We start from the raw sequence: 16864 nt of genomic DNA on the forward strand, positions 1-16864 counted from the left end.
GCCTAAATTAAAAGAACATTATAGCAGCCATCAGTGGGTCTCTCTTGATTAGGGCTCTAGATCGTCAACGCCTGCTCTCCTTCTCTCTCTGTGCTTGTGTGTTTACACGTTTTGTAAACCGTACATGAAACCATCTGGTTCTCATGTCATTTCAGTGTTGGATAAGTGAGAAACACCCCTGTGTCTGTTGATTAAGGTGATATTTAGAGCAGGAACCATTAGAAGGTGCATGACGAAACTGTGATCTCACAGAAGGCTGCTGCGTTTGTGGAGGTTGTACTGTCTTCTGGAGACTGCAGTCATTATGTCTCTCAGCTCTTCTAAACTAAACCAGATGAAACTGCACACCGTGCAGGGAGCAGAGAATAAGCATGACCTAGTCGAGCTTCGCAACTCCCACGAAAGATCCAACCCAGAACCAAATAACCAAGACAGGCGTGAGTAGAAGTGTGCAGTATTTCACATGTGAGCACGTTCAGATTAATGCTTTGAAATTCTGTCTCCGGTAAGTTATGACCCCCAGTGAGTTATATCTCCGCGGTCTGGTAAAGATGTGCTTAAAAAATATTCACCCTGGAAACATATCATAAAATTTGATGACATCAATGCGTGGGTGCTATGAAAGCACCGTAAATCCTTGATCTCCTCCACCTATGTCGGCCCATTCCTTGACCATATGACTGTTGTGTCTGTCAGGGTTTGTCTATAAAGCTGTCTGGCCGCGCTGTGAGGTACTGTACGTCTCTCTGCCCTGCCAGACCATTGGGAGCCAAGGTGGTAGGCTGCTGTCATATCTCCATCCTGCCCCTTCCTCCTCTCTGTCCCTGACAGCTTGTTCAGTTGCTCAAATCAACCCTGAGTGACCCGGATGGGGTTTAAGATACAGCGCAGGGCAGTTATAGGGTTCCTCTTGCTAGGCTGAACTGTATGATTTTGGAATTTTGGGGGGGAGGCCTTTTTGTGGCTTTATTGGACCGAGGCAGTTCAAGACAGGAAATGTATGGGAGGGAGGGAGGGAGGGAGGGAGGGAGGGAGGGAGGGAGGGAGGGAGGGAGGGAGGGAGGGAGGGAGGGAGGGAGGGAGGGAGGGAGGGAGGGAGGGAGGGAGGGAGGGAGGGAGGGAGGGAGGGGGACATGCTGAAAGGAGCCGTATTAGAACCCGGGCCTCAGCATGTAGAACCCACCCTACCCAATGAGCTCCCGGGACGCCCCCTGAAATGGATGTTCAACCTGAAGATTTTGTAGAATCGAAAAGTATTTTGAATTTGTGTTATGCAAAAGGGCCTTTTTTCTTTTCTCTGTGTGCAGTGTCTTCATGTCTGACACTGTTCACTGCTGTGACACTTTCAGGAACCTCAAATAAATAAATATCAAACATAAGCGTAAGGGTTTTGCCGTGACATCAGAAAGAAGCATGATCTGACCCAGACCATGTTCAAAAGGCCCTGTCAGTGATACTGTATAATTAATTATATCTGGGGGCTTACGTATCCAAAAGAACACTGTTTGCCTACTTAAGCAGAGGTTAGTGTTTAGTCAACAGACAACAAAGAAGTTAGGTTGAATAATCATCAGTTTCTTCACTGAGAAAGTTAATTAGAGCTTGATGTGAAGGCCTGGAGAACAAGCCTGAGCAGTTATGTGGTGACGCAGAGCATTTCAAAAGACTCTATCATGATAGAAGTTTATTTGTTTAAGTCTGCGACAGTAGCAACACTTACATTTCTCACAATTGTATGCAATATGAATTACTCAACAGCACAAAAGGCTTACACTTATTCTAAGATCTCATTGCCAAGATGGAAAGCACAGCAAACTAAATGTGAGGAATGACTGTGGACTTAAGTTGAAGCATGGGATTCAAACCTTCCAATTCACACAGCTTGAAAAGTAGACATCAGCCCTTGCATGGTGGCCATTTTGTTTCCTTCACCTCCTCCCCAATGAACCATTTCACTGTCAGCAATGAGTGCCGCAACCATTCAGGTGATCAACGTTGCACGACCCTGTGACGTGTAGAGATGCACAGCAGGTTTACAGCCTGTGACGTGTAGAGATGCACAGCAGGTTTACAGCCTGTGACGTGCAGAGAGATGCACAGCAGGTTTACAGCCTGTGACGTGTAGAGATGCACAGCAGGTTTACAGCCTGTGACGTGCAGAGATGCACAGCAGGTTTACAGCCTGTGACGTGCAGAGATGCACAGCAGGTTTACAGCCTGTGACGTGCAGAGATGCACAGCAGGTTAACAGTCAGGGCCTCAGCCTCGCCTCGTAAACATCCAGACACCCTGCCACTGAAAGAAGTACCACTGCTGTAATGACTTGTTGCCAAATCCGAAAGGTGCGGAGATTGAGATAAATAGCTTTGAACCGCCTCTGCATTTCCAAGGCCGGTATGTGGAGAGGAGTCTCCCCTCCCTGAGGGTGTAGATGTGGGGGAGGCTGATATTCCTGGCGAGCAGGGCTGCAGGGAGACACACGGGTAAACCTGCTCCTTTGACGACAGGTAAAAGACCCAGCTGACATGAGCTGTCACCCAGCCCTCCAAGGCCCCGCTCCTCTCACATTCACACTTGTCCTACTGGCACGGATGTCTCTCGCCCCGGCCGTGTGGGAGAAGCACACAGCGAAGCCCCCGGCCGTGCTGAGAGGAGGAATGTTTGTACCGATGATAAGGAGCGCTGGAGATGTTAATGCCGTTTAATGACATGCTCTTCTCACGGTCGGTGCATTGATACTCTCGCTGGGAGAGATCTGTCTGCAGCTCTCGCCACGCCAGGAGAACGTCGCACGGCCTCACGGCTCATCCAGAGCTGCTGGCACATTAGCATCTGCTCCCTTCTTCTCACTCTCTCCCCCCTCTCTCCACCTTCTCTCTCTTCTTCTCGCTCTCTCCCCCCTCTCTCCTTCTCACTCTCTCCCCCTCTCTCCCCCCTCTCTCTCTTCTCAGTCCAAATGCCATGATTTTCTTTCATGCTTTTCAAATGTTAGTAAGCCTAACAGTAAGCTTAACAGCCATTTTGAATAGTAAACAAGCTTACTGTATGTGATCCAACACACTGCATCAGAAGTGGCCATGAGGTGGCAGAATAATCATCATGACAGGTTTGCCTAAATAGTGGAATATAAAGGCAGAGAATTCAATGTGTTTACGTTGCTGTTGCTCTGATGAATCTAACATCTGTTTGATCATTATAATCGATAATTTACCAAGCGGTTACCACAATTACCTACACACTGTTTACACATTCTAGTTTTCTACAGACATTTACAATTCATAATTCACAGATAAACATAACATAGGTGCTGAAATGATATAGAGCTATATTTTAGGAGGAAAACATCCCATGATATGGCGTTCTGTTCTTAACTGTTCTGTGGTAATTCAGCCATGGAAAGGAAAGTCAGTTACCACTGACAGATTAAAAGTGCTGTGATTGCAGATCCAAGGTTTATCTTTAGCAAATAACTGTGAAATTGCTCTGCACAAAGTCCTTACACTGTACGGTTTAAAAAAGAAAGAAAAAATAATCTGTGAGCTTTAAAATGAGATGTCAAGTGTTGAAGTGAATTAGCAACTGGTCTGGATGAATGTGTGCAGATTCCAGGGAGGTCTCCTGGATAGGAGCTGTAAACACGCTCAGGATAGATGACCAGAGGGCCAGCCTCTGGATGAGTGAGTGAGGGGCTGAACAAGTGAAGCAGTGTGTCTGTGGATGTGGAGATAAGCATTCAGAGCTAACGGCTCACTGCTGATCCATCTTCTTAATGGCCGTGGCACCTGGATGGAGACAAATTAGTTTCATTTAATTCCTGATCCTATTATTATTATTTGTTTATATTTAACTGTAAAAAAACAAACATACACAGCTCTGGTAAGAACACTGCACCTTTTTCTTTCCTTGAGAAAGTTGAGAAAGACAATTTTGAGTGAGGAACACAATTTGACCCTTGTGTTCCTCACTCAAAAGTTGTCTTTCTCAACAGGCAGGTGTGCATACCTGCTGCCAAACTCACATCAGTAGAGCGGACACTCCTGACAACAGCCAATGAGACGCTGGCTCTTCTCAGCGCTGGATTGGTCCCGAGGGGAAGGGGTGGAGCAGAGATCCCGTCAGGGATTGGCCCACAACGGGCACTGGTCCAGTCAGGTGGAGGTTCTGGAAGGGTAATCAGTTAATTATGTCACGTCATCCAATGAAAGAGTAGCCTCGCCATTTGCCTTTGTTTTGAACAGATTGAAAACAGCAGGTTTAAACTTTGGTTACTGGGATGCGTTGTGGATGAGGAAGAGATGGGTTTGTGTGTAGGTTTTGAGATGTCGTCTTTCAACGACACGATAATGTACCTTTGAGCCTTCAGGCCAACATAGTTGTTTGCATGCTGAACTCTACTTTTCGATTGATGTACTTGTTAAGTACACAGTCGTAGATTTGAGAAAAACGACTTGAATGAGCTGACTGCTTACCGGAACTAACTGACTACAACCTTTCCCTACGAGCAGTGAAAGAAATCTGAAAACAACACAGTCAAGAGGATAACCATTGATCCTCATCTAAGCCACGTTCAATCACGCTCCTCCTACCAGAGGAACAAGCAAAAACCTCTAAGTCGGCAGCTAATGCCCCATTTAGTCCTCTCCCTGTCTCTCTCCCGCTCTTGAATCTCTGTCGCGCTACAACTTAATACCAGACGATCTCACGCTGGGTGTCAATGCAGCTCCAAGGCCTGAGTCCAGGAGCTGAAGGCCCTCTTCTGCGCCTCATTTTGTCGCTGCCATTCTCTGCCCCTCCACTCTCCTTTGTGGGTCAGGAAACACTGGGACAAAGCCAGCCCCCCCACCAGGCCTCTAGCCCCCCCACCAGCCCTCCTGCCCCCCCACCAGGCTTCTAGCCCCCCCACCAGGCCTCTAGCCCCCCCACCAGGCCTCTAGCCCCCCCACCAGCCCTCCTGCCCCCCCACCAGGCCTCTAGCCCCCCCACCAGGCCTCTAGCCCCCCAGTATCCCCAGTCCCCCCCAAACCTCCTCCAGCCCTCCTGCCCCACCACCAGACCTCTAGCCCCCCCCACCCCTACAGCCCCCTAGTAGCCCAAGCCGTCCAGCTACTGAGAGGTCAACAACACCACACACAACCCTGGAAAATGACATTTCCTCGCCCGGTACCCCCTGCACCATCCACCCCTCACCCCGTCCCTCCCCTCCCCACACCCCCACTCCCCCTCATAATCCAATCAGCGAGGCCTTAGCTTCTCTAATATAGTGGTGGTCTCATACTCTAACTTTATCCCTGCAGCTGTGCCGGACCCCTCGTTGGCAAGATTAGGTTCCCTGAAGCCCTCTGATCAGGCATTTCAATATGAATGAGACCAATAAGGGGGTGGATTACGGCTTGGTTACTCTGGAAATCCCAGGCCCCCCTTTGATGCCCCGGGTCTGTACGGCGGGTTCGGGCCCCGCCTGGTCACATGGCGCTGCAGAGCGCCACCTGGCACATCACTGTTTGCTCGTTAAACAACGCCGCTCTGCCATCACGGGCACCGAGCGAGCCCAGTCCGCCGGCCGCCTCCGGGACCAGATGGCGCCGGCGTCCGTGCGCCAGGTGGGGCTCCGCGCCGCCTGAGAGCACTGCGGCGGGCAGGAGGCCCACTGAGGGAGGGAGGGAGGGGAGGGGGGCGGGGCCAAGCCAACCCTGCCAAGTCAGGAAGAGAGCAAACACTGCCACATTCCAGCCTTCTCTGTTATTAGACAGACGCGCAAACGAACACAGACGCACGCACACCACACACGCACACCACACACGTGCACACACCTCGCACACCACGCCTCCTGTTTTGTCTCATGTTTTCCTCTATTACGGGAGAGGAAGACCCAGATGATCCACTGTGACCCCTCTAATCCCCACTGGGTCCACGCTGCCCTACCTTTCCTACCCTCCCCTACTCTACTGCCCTCCCCTGGACGGGAGGGTCTCCTCTGAATAACGTTGTTTAAGAGGAAACCACGTAGCTTCAGGGAGCGTACCTTGTTGTCTGGCAGAACAGGATGGACAGATAACAGAAATAGAACATCTCTTCTGAACGGGATGTTGTGCAGATTTCACTAAATCTTTGATATTTGAATAAAATGTAATGATGAAAGAAACAAATGCCACGACGTAAGGGATTTGAAATTGGGGGATAAACAGAATCTGGTCTTAAATTCTGGCCACGCTCCACTGAGTCTGTCTTCAGGATAACTGCTACACTGAGTCTGTCTTCAGGATAACTGCTACACTGAGTCTGTCTTCAGGATAACCACTACACTGAGTCTGTCTTCAGGATAACTGCTACACTGAGTCTGTCTTCAGGATAACTGCTACACTGAGTCTGTCTTCAGGATAACTGCTCCACTGAGTCTGTCTTCAGGATAACCACTACACTGAGTCTGTCTTCAGGATAACTGCTACACTGAGTCTGTCTTCAGGATAACTGCTACACTGAGTCTGTCTTCAGGATAACTGCTACACTGAGTCTGTCTTCAGGATAACTGCTACACTGAGTCTGTCTTCAGGATAACCACTACACTGAGTCTGTCTTCAGGATAACTGCTACACTGAGTCTGTCTTCAGGATAACTGCTACACTGAGTCTGTCTTCAGGATAACTGCTACACTGAGTCTGTCTTCAGGATAACCACTACACTGAGTCTGTCTTCAGGATAACTGCTACACTGAGTCTGTCTTCAGGATAACCACTACACTGAGTCTGTCTTCAGGATAACCACTACACTGAGTCTGTCTTCAGGATAACCATTACACTGAGTCTGTCTTCAGGATAACTGCTACACTGAGTCTGTCTTCAGGATAACTGCTACACTGAGTCTGTCTTCAGGATAACTGCTACACTGAGTCTGTCTTCAGGATAACCGTTAAACTGCCAGAGAGCTGCTCCTTAAGTATCCGCTGTCAGCAGGTTCATAAAATCATTCAATTTCTGCAATTTTCCAGCGTATCATGTGAACTGGTGTGATATGGCCAGGTTGAGGGTGGGGGCGGTTGGAGGGGGTGTTGGAGGGATTGACTGGCTTGTGGGGTCTATTGAGGACTTGGCCTGTTGACAGTTCTGCTGCCTTTGTGACCACACGGCTGTGATGGAAACGACAGGTGCAGGATGTGTAGCTGGTAGAAGAAAAAAAACAAAAATCTTTCCAGCATAGAATTTCAGGGGTTGTAAAAACACAGCTGTTTGAGCCGCTCAGTTCCTGTTTCTCTCCTCAGCTCCTTGTTGGCGTGGTGGCTAAACTCACAAACATGGCATTATGGTCTTAACTCTTTATAACAACCTTTGTGTGGAAAATATGTGCAGGTCGCTGTTAACACTCTGCTATGGAGGACGAGACATCTTAGCAACTGCTTGATAACCTAGTTGTGGTAACTGATCTCAATGGGAATCTGCAGTCCTGTTAAACACACACACCTATGAACACATTTACATTGCATTTAGTCATTCAGCAGACGCTCTTATCCAGAGCGACTTACAGTAAGTACAGGGACATTCCCCCGAGGCAAGTAGGGTGAAGTGCCTTGCCCAAGGACACAACGTCATTTTGCACAGCCGGGATTCGAACCGGTAACCTTCTGATTACTAGCCCGACTCCTAACCGCTCAACCACCTGACAAGATGTTTGCTGGAGGATCTCTGGCAGCCGGGCCTAGTTAGACGGAGGTAAAGCAAGATATTTGATGTTTGAAAAGAAAGTAGATAAAATAATATGGAGTAGTGATCTGTAGAAAAATAATCAGTAACTTCCTTTCAACATTTCTTTCAGGACGTTTTCATAAAGTGTAGAATTGAGCTTCAGCAGATTTGGCTTCCAGTGTTTCTGTTATCATTACGAGTGTTGCTCCCACTAAGATTTATTATGGTGAGGTTCTTAACCCAATAACAAATTATGTGTAAAGTTATGAATGCAGCACTGTCTGTGTTGTTGTGTGTGGGAGTGTGTGTGTGTGTGTGTGTGTGTGTGTGTGTGTGTGTGTGGGTACCTGAGGAGAGTGTGTGTATGCTTAATTGTGTATGCATGTTTGTGAGAGTGCGCACATATGTGTGTGTGTGTGTGTCTGTGTGTGTGTACCTGAGGAAGGATAGAGTGTGTGTGTGTGTGTGTCTGGGGAAGGAGAGGGGGGTGCGGTGCCTGACACAGCTCTGTGTGGGAGGCGTGTGGGGGAGGGCCCGGGTTTTTAGCTCTATAAAGTTATCTAACGATCGACGCCACCTTCAGAACCCCTCCACAAATTACCTCCCTATTCTGCCAAACCCAACCTCCACGGATCTGCCTACTTTCCTCTTTCTGTCAACACTGGAAGGCACTGCCATCTTTTCTGAAGCATCGCTGCCAACTTCAGATATTCATTATCGGTCGTGGTTTCTTCCACTAAGTGTTATTCCTCCTCCTGTGTAACCTCACCACTGTCCAGTAACAGGCCTGTCAGAAGTAGTTCTGGCTAAAGATTAACAACGGTTTAAACTGTCAGCCATTTTTTGCTGTATGATTGACAGGACCGTCTTCTACTGTGTCAGTTTACATGAACAGGAAGTCAAAATAAATCTAGAATTTTCCTGACACAGCCAGCTAGAGACGTCCCGACGTAAACACAAAGAACTTTGACGTGACATTGGGAAAAACACCACAGCGTCTGAGAGAAAACAAACAGTAAAGTAAAAGTTTTTTTATTTTATTTTATTTTTTTATAAAAAAAACCTTGCACCAACACTCTGTTCACACCTTGGTCTTCTTCCAATCAAAACACCTCCCAGCGTACCTGCTGTACGCTAACCCTGGGGCTGACGGATGACATCACAGCGAAGGCTGCTCACGGACGCCATTTCTGAGGAGATAAGAGAGACTGTCTGGATCAGGGAGGCGTCGGAGGTGCGTCTCCAGAGCAGCTCTTTGTTTGGGTAAGACAGCTCCTTCATTACTGCACAGCTGTGGGAGGCTGGGAAGGAGAGCTGGTTCTCTGATAGCGTGGGACAGGCCTGACCGTGAACACCCAGCTTCTCTTTAACACCTTCCGTGCGTTATTGTAATCAGTGCTCGCAGCGGGAGATGGCGAAAAACAATTAAGCAGTGTTCACGCAGAAATCTTTTGGTAAATACTTAATTTTTTGTCTCTGGAATTGGATTTGAACAGCTCCTGAAAGCGCTTGGAACTTCACAGTGCTTCCAGGACTCTGCTGCTATGTATTTGAAAAAGTTTGGGTGGTCTCACTGCTCACGTCTTGGAGGGAGGCAGCGCCTGATGCTGCTGTCACTTTGAGAAACGCTCTCACATGTTCCCTGTCCTCCTCCATGCCCAGTGCAGCGTCTCTCTCTGGGGGGAAGCCAGCACCCCGACACGCTTAGCATCCTCAGAAGATCCCAGCTACAAATGATCTTGGAAAAAAGTGCAGGAGCCATTGAGTCGGGGGTTGTGGAGACCAGGTCTTTCAGACACATGTTAGGCAGGAATAAAGGTGCATTTTACTGACAATTAATTTAATCACATTATTAACCGAAGGAACAAATATTTCCATACATCCAAACATTAAGGAAAATGTTGATCCCTGTTTAGACCTTAGGCCCCTCCACACACTCGCCTAGTGTGATGCTGTGTGTGTGTGTGATGCTGTGCGTGTGTGAGGCTGTGTGTTTGTGTGTGTGTGTGTGTGTGTGTGACACTGTGTGAGTGAGGGGGGGGTCTCTTGTTGCCCCAATGGTGGTGAAGGGGGAATTACATGTAGTGTTGTTTAAGTCCCTGTTAATCCTTGACTGATTAGTGGAATTCTCATCAGGGCTCCTTGAGAAAAGAGAGAAAGATATGGAGAGGGGGAGAGGGAGAGAGAGGGATGGAGGGAGAGAGAGACGTCTGCACAGAGAACAGATCTCCGCATTAGGACTCAAGAGACCAGACAGTCCACACCCCCAACCACAGGCCTGCATCCTCTCCGGCCAATGAGAGCCCGGGCCCTTGGGTCACTTCATGTGGCAGACTAATCCAGAATCTGCCTTGTAGATTAGCTCTTCTCCACTCTCAGACCCTCCTGCCCAAACCCGGTAAATCCCGAGGTAAATGTCGGGGCTTCCGGTAAGTGGGGGAGTGTGGCGTTGTGGAGTGGATTAAGGAGAATGGGATAATATTTACTAACGAATCGCCAGTAGTTTTTGAAATGTAATTATTATTATATTTACGTTTTATACATAGTAGTTAAAGCCTGTGAATGTACATGAAATAGTCTTCCCTAAAAACTGTTTTCATTACGTCTTTTCAACGCTTAAATTCAATGTGATAAAATGTTGCGATGGTAAATCTCAACTGCAGCTGAGCATCAAGATAGACCCCAGAAAGACGGGTCGTGTGGAGGGAGAACCTGAGCCGCAGCATCTCTGAGAACGTCGGGGAAGCAGCTCGATGTTCCTCGCTGTAGGTGGCACTGTTAACCTGGACATGCCTCTCCTCTGACGAGGCCGTCAAACGAGCAGGAATCCACCGCGTCTGGTCTTCATTACTGCATCTCGCCCCAGAGGGAGAAATAAATTAAAGTAATAAAGAATAACAATAATAATAACAAAGATTATCTTCGTCATCACAGTTATGCTAACAACAGTTATAGAGTTTGGAAGGGAGCAGACGGGCTAGAGTAGGCTAATACCTCGCCTGCTTTTATCTCAGAGACCACAATAGATAACTCTCTTCCCCTCCTCACCCGCCTTCTCTGAGGGAGTTTTCTTCCCCCGGTTTTCACAGAAGTGTAAGGGAATAGGGGTGGGGTGGCTCGGGGGTTAGGGACGGAGTGAAAGGCAAGTGTGTTATTGTAACAGAGTTCACGGGGGAGTCATGCGCAGGGCAGTGGGCCGATCGCACGCTAGGCTGTGATTCACAGACCAGGCCTGAGCACGAGCTGTGGGAGCTTCGTCAAAAGCTCCAGTCAGCTCGCCGGCGCGATGGCAAGAAAAACAAACGGGCTATCACCTCGCGCCACCCTCCTCCCGGAGCAAAACTATTCGTCACTCCACGTTGACTCAGACAGACTTTAGGCGACAGTCTCTGATGAAGACTGCGACCTACACACACATTCACAGATATGTCTTGTCACCTGACAGACTTAATATCAGACCATAGTAACACACTGTGATGCTGGGGGGGGGGGGGGATTGATCATGGAATGTAATTACATCACAGTTTTATACCATAATATATTACGAATGTTCTCTTCTGTTTCCTTGGAGATTAGCCTCGCCTTGTGTTATTGGAGGAGCCCATCCCTACAGAGGCAGGCCCTGTCTCGTGACTGAACTGAACCTTTTTCATGTTGCATGCGATGGGGCTGAGTTCAGCCTCAGGAGGCAGATTCTCTTACCTCCTCCCTGGGCCAGACCATCAGCCTCCTGATGACCAGGACCTGCTGTCGTCACGGCAATCTTCCCCTGCGATCCGCCGGCCAATGAGTGAGCCCTAATAGAAGACAGGTGTTGGAGAGAGGGGTGGCAGGATGGATGGAGCTGGTAAACTGGAGGGGACAGCGAGGTCACATGGAGGGACTTGAGGTTCATGGTTGCTCTGTAATGAGGATCCCTAGCAGAACATGGTCCTGCTTTCACATGCCTCTCAGCAGCCTACTGTTGGTAAAATGACTGAATCGAGAGTTTAATCTCTTTAATGTTGAAAACACCATCGCTCATCATGGTGTTATGGCTTGATATTCACATTTCAATTAGGTCTCAATACCCAGAAATTCGAGTCACTGTGCGACGAAAAATGAAGAAGTTAGCTGAGCTGCTCATTAGGTATTTCCTTGAGCCCACTTGTAATATTGTCAGACCAAAGTTAGCTTTGGTCTGAATTACTAATCAACTGCACACATCCTGTGTTTGATGAAATTTTACCTAACCCCATCCCCCTCCCCTCCCCAGAAAAATCATTAGTTTCTAAAAAGGAAAGAAAATGAGCCTGAGAAACTCTGCAGCACAGAAGATTATGACTTTTTGTCTTTCCCCCCCTCTCCTTCTTTCTGATTACATCCCTTTGGGTTCAGCTTTCCTGTCGAGGATGAAGCCGTCCTGCCTTTGAGCAAGTTTCCGTTGTGTTTCTCTGGAAGTATTGACGGGTGACTCGACGCGTTTGAAGACGTGGGTGTGGAGATGGGAACAGAAATGTGTACCCCCCCTTCCCCTCACTCCCCCCCCTTCCCCTCACTCCCCCCCCCCTCCCCTCACTCCCCCCCCCTCCCCTGAGCACACCCAGTTTGTTTCTACAGCCATCGGATCCCGGAGGGGAGAAGTAACAAAGTGAACAGCAACGAGTTACAGAGACGCTATCCCAGAAACCCTGCTGGATCTGGGACAGGCCTCTACTGTACAACACTATCACGTCTCCACGCCGACACTCCGGCCTAGCCAGAACTCACTCGCAGGGTCAGAGCCCAGGGGGAAAAGGTTTGCCCGTTAAAACATAATCAGACAGCGTGGTTTATTTAAGGAGAAATACGACCCTGACGGCTACTGTGTACAGTGCACGTCACTAGAGACCTAAGATAATAACTCGGAACCGAGTATGAGACAGCAACAATAATCTTCAAATTGTACATTATAAGAGCAGGTCAGGAGTTGTGTGTATGAACATACCTCTATTTGTTTGCTGAGGGTATAGGGACGTGAAATCGAACCAGGGTTCCGTTTCACTGGTGCAGGGCCACATGGACCTTATGAGGAAGGAATCACAGCCCATTCATATAGATACTGTTAAACAGTTACGTTACCTTCCTCTCCTTACAACCCTTCTCTCTCCCTCTCTTACAACCCTTCTCTCTCCCTCTCCTACAACCCTTCTCTCTCTCTCTCTCTCTCTCTCTCCCTCTCTCTCCTACAACCCTTCTCTCTCTCCCTCTCCTCACCGGGCTTCCCAGTCACCTTGCTTTCGTACCATGTGTCTCGTTGTGTGCAGATTAACTCCTTTGTTCTCGAGGGCAGTTGCCTGTTTTCGTTGGCAAGTGTGTGAGAAATGAAAAGCAGGTTCCCCTGTGCTCTCAAGGGCCAGAGGGCCTAAGGAGAAAGCGACGCGCACGAGCGTGCACGCTCTCAGAGCGCACAAGCGAGAGAAAAAGGGAGCTCTGGAAAACGCAGCTGGAAGTGTCTTTTCAACTTCTTGGAATCATTGATTTATTTACTGCAGTGTCCTCCATTGACATTCCAGCTGCATTAACTATGAAATCACTCTTCCTATCATGGAGGATGTTTTCCTGCAGTGCCCGACTGTTTAACAGCCATAACTACTGCTATATCCTAACTACTGTTACAAGATGAGAAATGTCTGGAACCAGTATTTACATGCACGTAAATTTACACCAATCAAACATACCTGAAATACAATAAGTTCAAGAAACAAGATAATTATTCAAAAAATGAGATGCTCTTGGATCCTCCAGTGACACATCACAGTAACAGACATGGCATGACCCGTAGAATGTAAACAGTATTGTGTACCAAGCTGATTCCTATCTTGTCAAACCAATGATGAAAGAATGCTATCCATCCACCCCAGACACCCCCTCTCAATTGGCATCCATCATTTGTTAACCTCTACCTGTTCTCCACAGTGACCTCTGGTGCTCTTTTAGTCTCACAATGTGATGACACACGCACACACATGCATACACACACACATGCATACACACAGACACACACACGCCTATCTAATGTCTGTACCAAACTATCCTCATTAATGTTGATGACATGATGAAGCCTTCAAGTGTCATCCACAGTGTGTTGAGCACATTCAAAGTTACTAGCTTTAAGACTCTGAAAACTACTCTGGAGATCTCAGTCTAATATTATTGTGCAGTGTCAAATTGAATTACCATTTTTACAATTTTATCCCTTGGCAGAGAACAAGGAAAGCGATTGAATGGAAGTTCATTTCTTTGATGGCTTATTATTCCAAGCACAACACTGGCTCATTGCTTAGTCTGAGAGCACATTTTCTATGGCAATGCATATTCATATGTTTAACGTACAGACATGCATTCTTAATGATCCAAGATAGCGCAGAATACAACGAGCTCATTAATACGTTGGGCCATGCCTCCGCCTGTTTCGAAAAAACACAAGACTACCTTGTGACATTTAATCAAGCTAATTCAATTTCTTCACCAGGAGGAATTAAAATGGTTGAGCATAAATTAGAGATGTATCAGTGTATTTTCTCTACCAGAAGGAATTTTTATTTTAACTTGTGAGTATTTTTCCCGGAAGTACCTAAATTAGTTCTATGTTGTACGGCCATTAAAAAAAATCTGTGACTTTTTCTTTCTTTTTTACTTTATTTATTTTGTTTATCTTTTTCCTTTTTATTCATTTGTTGGTCCCACGAGTCTAAGAAAATGTGTGTTCTTGTCAAACATCGAGGGTAATCAGACGTCTGATTTATATCTGGAGATTGTTAGGATGAGTTATTACACAGAGCAACATAGCCCCAGTACCCTTCCTTCACAAAGTATTCACAACTGATAGTAAATCTTCTGAAAGCAGGGGCACATTTAAAAGTGTGAGGCAAAGAACAGGGCTTAGGTGTCTTGGTTGTCATGGGGATGGGGTAATGGGCTGACATGATAGCGTAGCTTTCCAGGGTTGCAGAGCTTTTTTGATTGGAGGGAATTAGTATGACCTTTCACTCAAGAACCTGACTTTAGAACCTGACAAAATCAGGACTTTGGAATGACACATTTGGTGATTAATAGTTAAGAATTCAGACTCCACCTGTGTTGGTTTAACTTGTTTGCGTTACAGCCTGTACTACTAATACTTGCCTAGTGAAGAGGCTTGCTTTGCTGTGCTAATAGATTTCAAGAGCGCTGACATGAAGTGCACCTTATATTAAGTGATTCAGCTCTGTATCATTTAGCCATATACAAAAGCGCACTATATGACCTTTCATAGTGTGACTGAACAAACATCACGCACACTAAAACATAATAGTAGTCAAATTAAGAGTTACGGCCAAGGATGATGCTCTGCAGAGCCACACACAGAAGCTATGAGCTAAAAAAAAAAAAATCAAGAGATTTACAGTTTCCAAAAACACAGCAAAGTGCTTTTCGCAATTAATGGACCACATCGTAAACATACGGATGCATTTATGGGCTTGGCCAACTTCACAAAAGCACTTAAGCCATTTTCGGAGGTGTGCTAAAAGCTCATTTTAAGATGTAAACATCTGTTAACAAAATTATTCAAAGCTATACACTGACAAACGCCAGTGTCACGTCATCAAAAGGCCTGTCCTCAGAGCTTCACCCACAAACCCCAGACAGGCCAGCAGTCCCAACCTGGGAGAAAATAAGGTGGGAATTGTTCTCAGAATGTGAACTTTGTCAGACCTAACATTACCGTTATTTCTTATCTCCAAGAGATGCCCTGTCACTTTTGGTTGGACAAATAACATGAACCAGCTCGGTGAGGGCCAGAGGACAAGGCACATGTCTAAATACCGCTCGGATAGCGTCTGAGCGCAGGGCAGACGGACGTGGGTAATGGTTGAGGGCTTGTTTATAAATTATTAATGATTTTCTTCCCTCCCTGTCATTTTGGACGTGGTTTTAGACGAAGGGTTGCCTCTGCTGTTTGCGTGGCAGCGTGCTCCTCAAACACATTGCAATTTATTCCTCTGCAGTTTGTCTGTCAAGGCTCGCTCTGACAACATAATCCCGAGCTAAGCCGCGGTGTTCAGTTTTTCTTGTTGGCTCTCATGCAAAGCGCTCAGCCAAATCCCGCTACCTGTCAGTAGGGCCCTGCGCGGGGAGACCGGACGAGCTGCCAGGCCCGCTGCAGTGGCTCCCAGGGGGAGGGAGAGGGGGAGGGAGGAAGGCATGGTGCCTGGACAGACTTAACCCCTGCATCCCTCCCTGTAATCCACTGTAAACACCCAGAGCCTTAGAGGGGCTAACTTCGCTAATCAAGCCTCAAGCTCGCCCAATCGCTATCATACACAGCACCCTAAGAACTAGAGATTTGAGCAGCCGCTTCAGTGTGTGTGAGCGTGTGTGTTTGAGAGGGAAAGGGACAATGAGTGTGTCAAAGTGTGTGTGAGAGAAGGACCCTGAGCTTCTAATCCCTAAGGAGAGACACAGGTGCTTTAAGAAGCACAGTAGGGTGTCTCTATCCAGTCTGCCAGCTACTGGACCAGTACTTCCACAGTTTAGGTTAGTTTCTGTGTCATTGCAAATATGTGCAAAGCGATCAAACCATCATGAATCAAAAATCCCAAACTCATTGACTTTTATAATGTGTTAAATGCTTGGAAGCAGCCACCTAATTCTCTGACATATCACGCTCATTTTCGAATCATATTTTACAGTATAACATTTTCACAATATGTTTACATAAACTGAATTCAAATTATGCAAGTACTCACTTATTGTTCAGATCCATCAGTGTAGTTGAAAGGGTAGCCTATGGAAAGCTTCTACGAATCATCTAAGCTTTGGAGAAAGAATAACACTACCAGAACAGAAAACCCTACAGTCAATGATCTAGCACAGGCTTCTGGGACATACATTGAAATTTCCCTCACATCCTCCAAGTCTTTCTGACAGTCACCCAAAATCCACAGGAAGAACATGAAAGGCCTGACAGTCGCCAAAGGCAGAGAAAGGAGAACTAAGACAAGCTGCCCCCACCCCCCTCACACCTCCCCTCACACCTCCCCACCCCCCTCACACACCTCCCCCCCTCAGAAAAAGAACAATTTGGAACTTCTGAGTGTCCAGGACATGACACAAGCTTTAAAACGGAACTCCCCTGTGTTTCCTTTTCTTGCTCCTCTTCTATCTCTCACCTCTCTGGGTTGATG

General features: G+C 47.3%; 1 long non-coding RNA gene across 3 annotated transcripts; it reads right to left on the bottom strand.

The window, feature by feature from the left end:
* Positions 1 to 8227: 8227 nt before the first annotated feature.
* Positions 8228 to 16650, bottom strand: LOC146301800 (uncharacterized). Of its 3 annotated transcripts, none has more exons than XR_014755227.1 (6): positions 16427 to 16650; positions 12643 to 12719; positions 11379 to 11473; positions 10389 to 10526; positions 9258 to 9414; positions 8228 to 8866 (listed from the first exon to the last, which is right to left on the bottom strand). It is a non-coding gene; the product is annotated as an uncharacterized LOC146301800 (long non-coding RNA). The 3 variants fall into 3 exon arrangements; XR_014755228.1 differs by having other exon boundaries at positions 10389 to 10532; XR_014755229.1 differs by lacking the exon at positions 12643 to 12719.
* Positions 16651 to 16864: the final 214 nt, after the last annotated feature.

This window comes from Hypomesus nipponensis, chromosome 1, assembly GCF_054491055.1.
Source record: "Hypomesus nipponensis isolate SF chromosome 1, ASM5449105v1, whole genome shotgun sequence".
NCBI lineage: Eukaryota > Metazoa > Chordata > Actinopteri > Osmeriformes > Osmeridae > Hypomesus > Hypomesus nipponensis.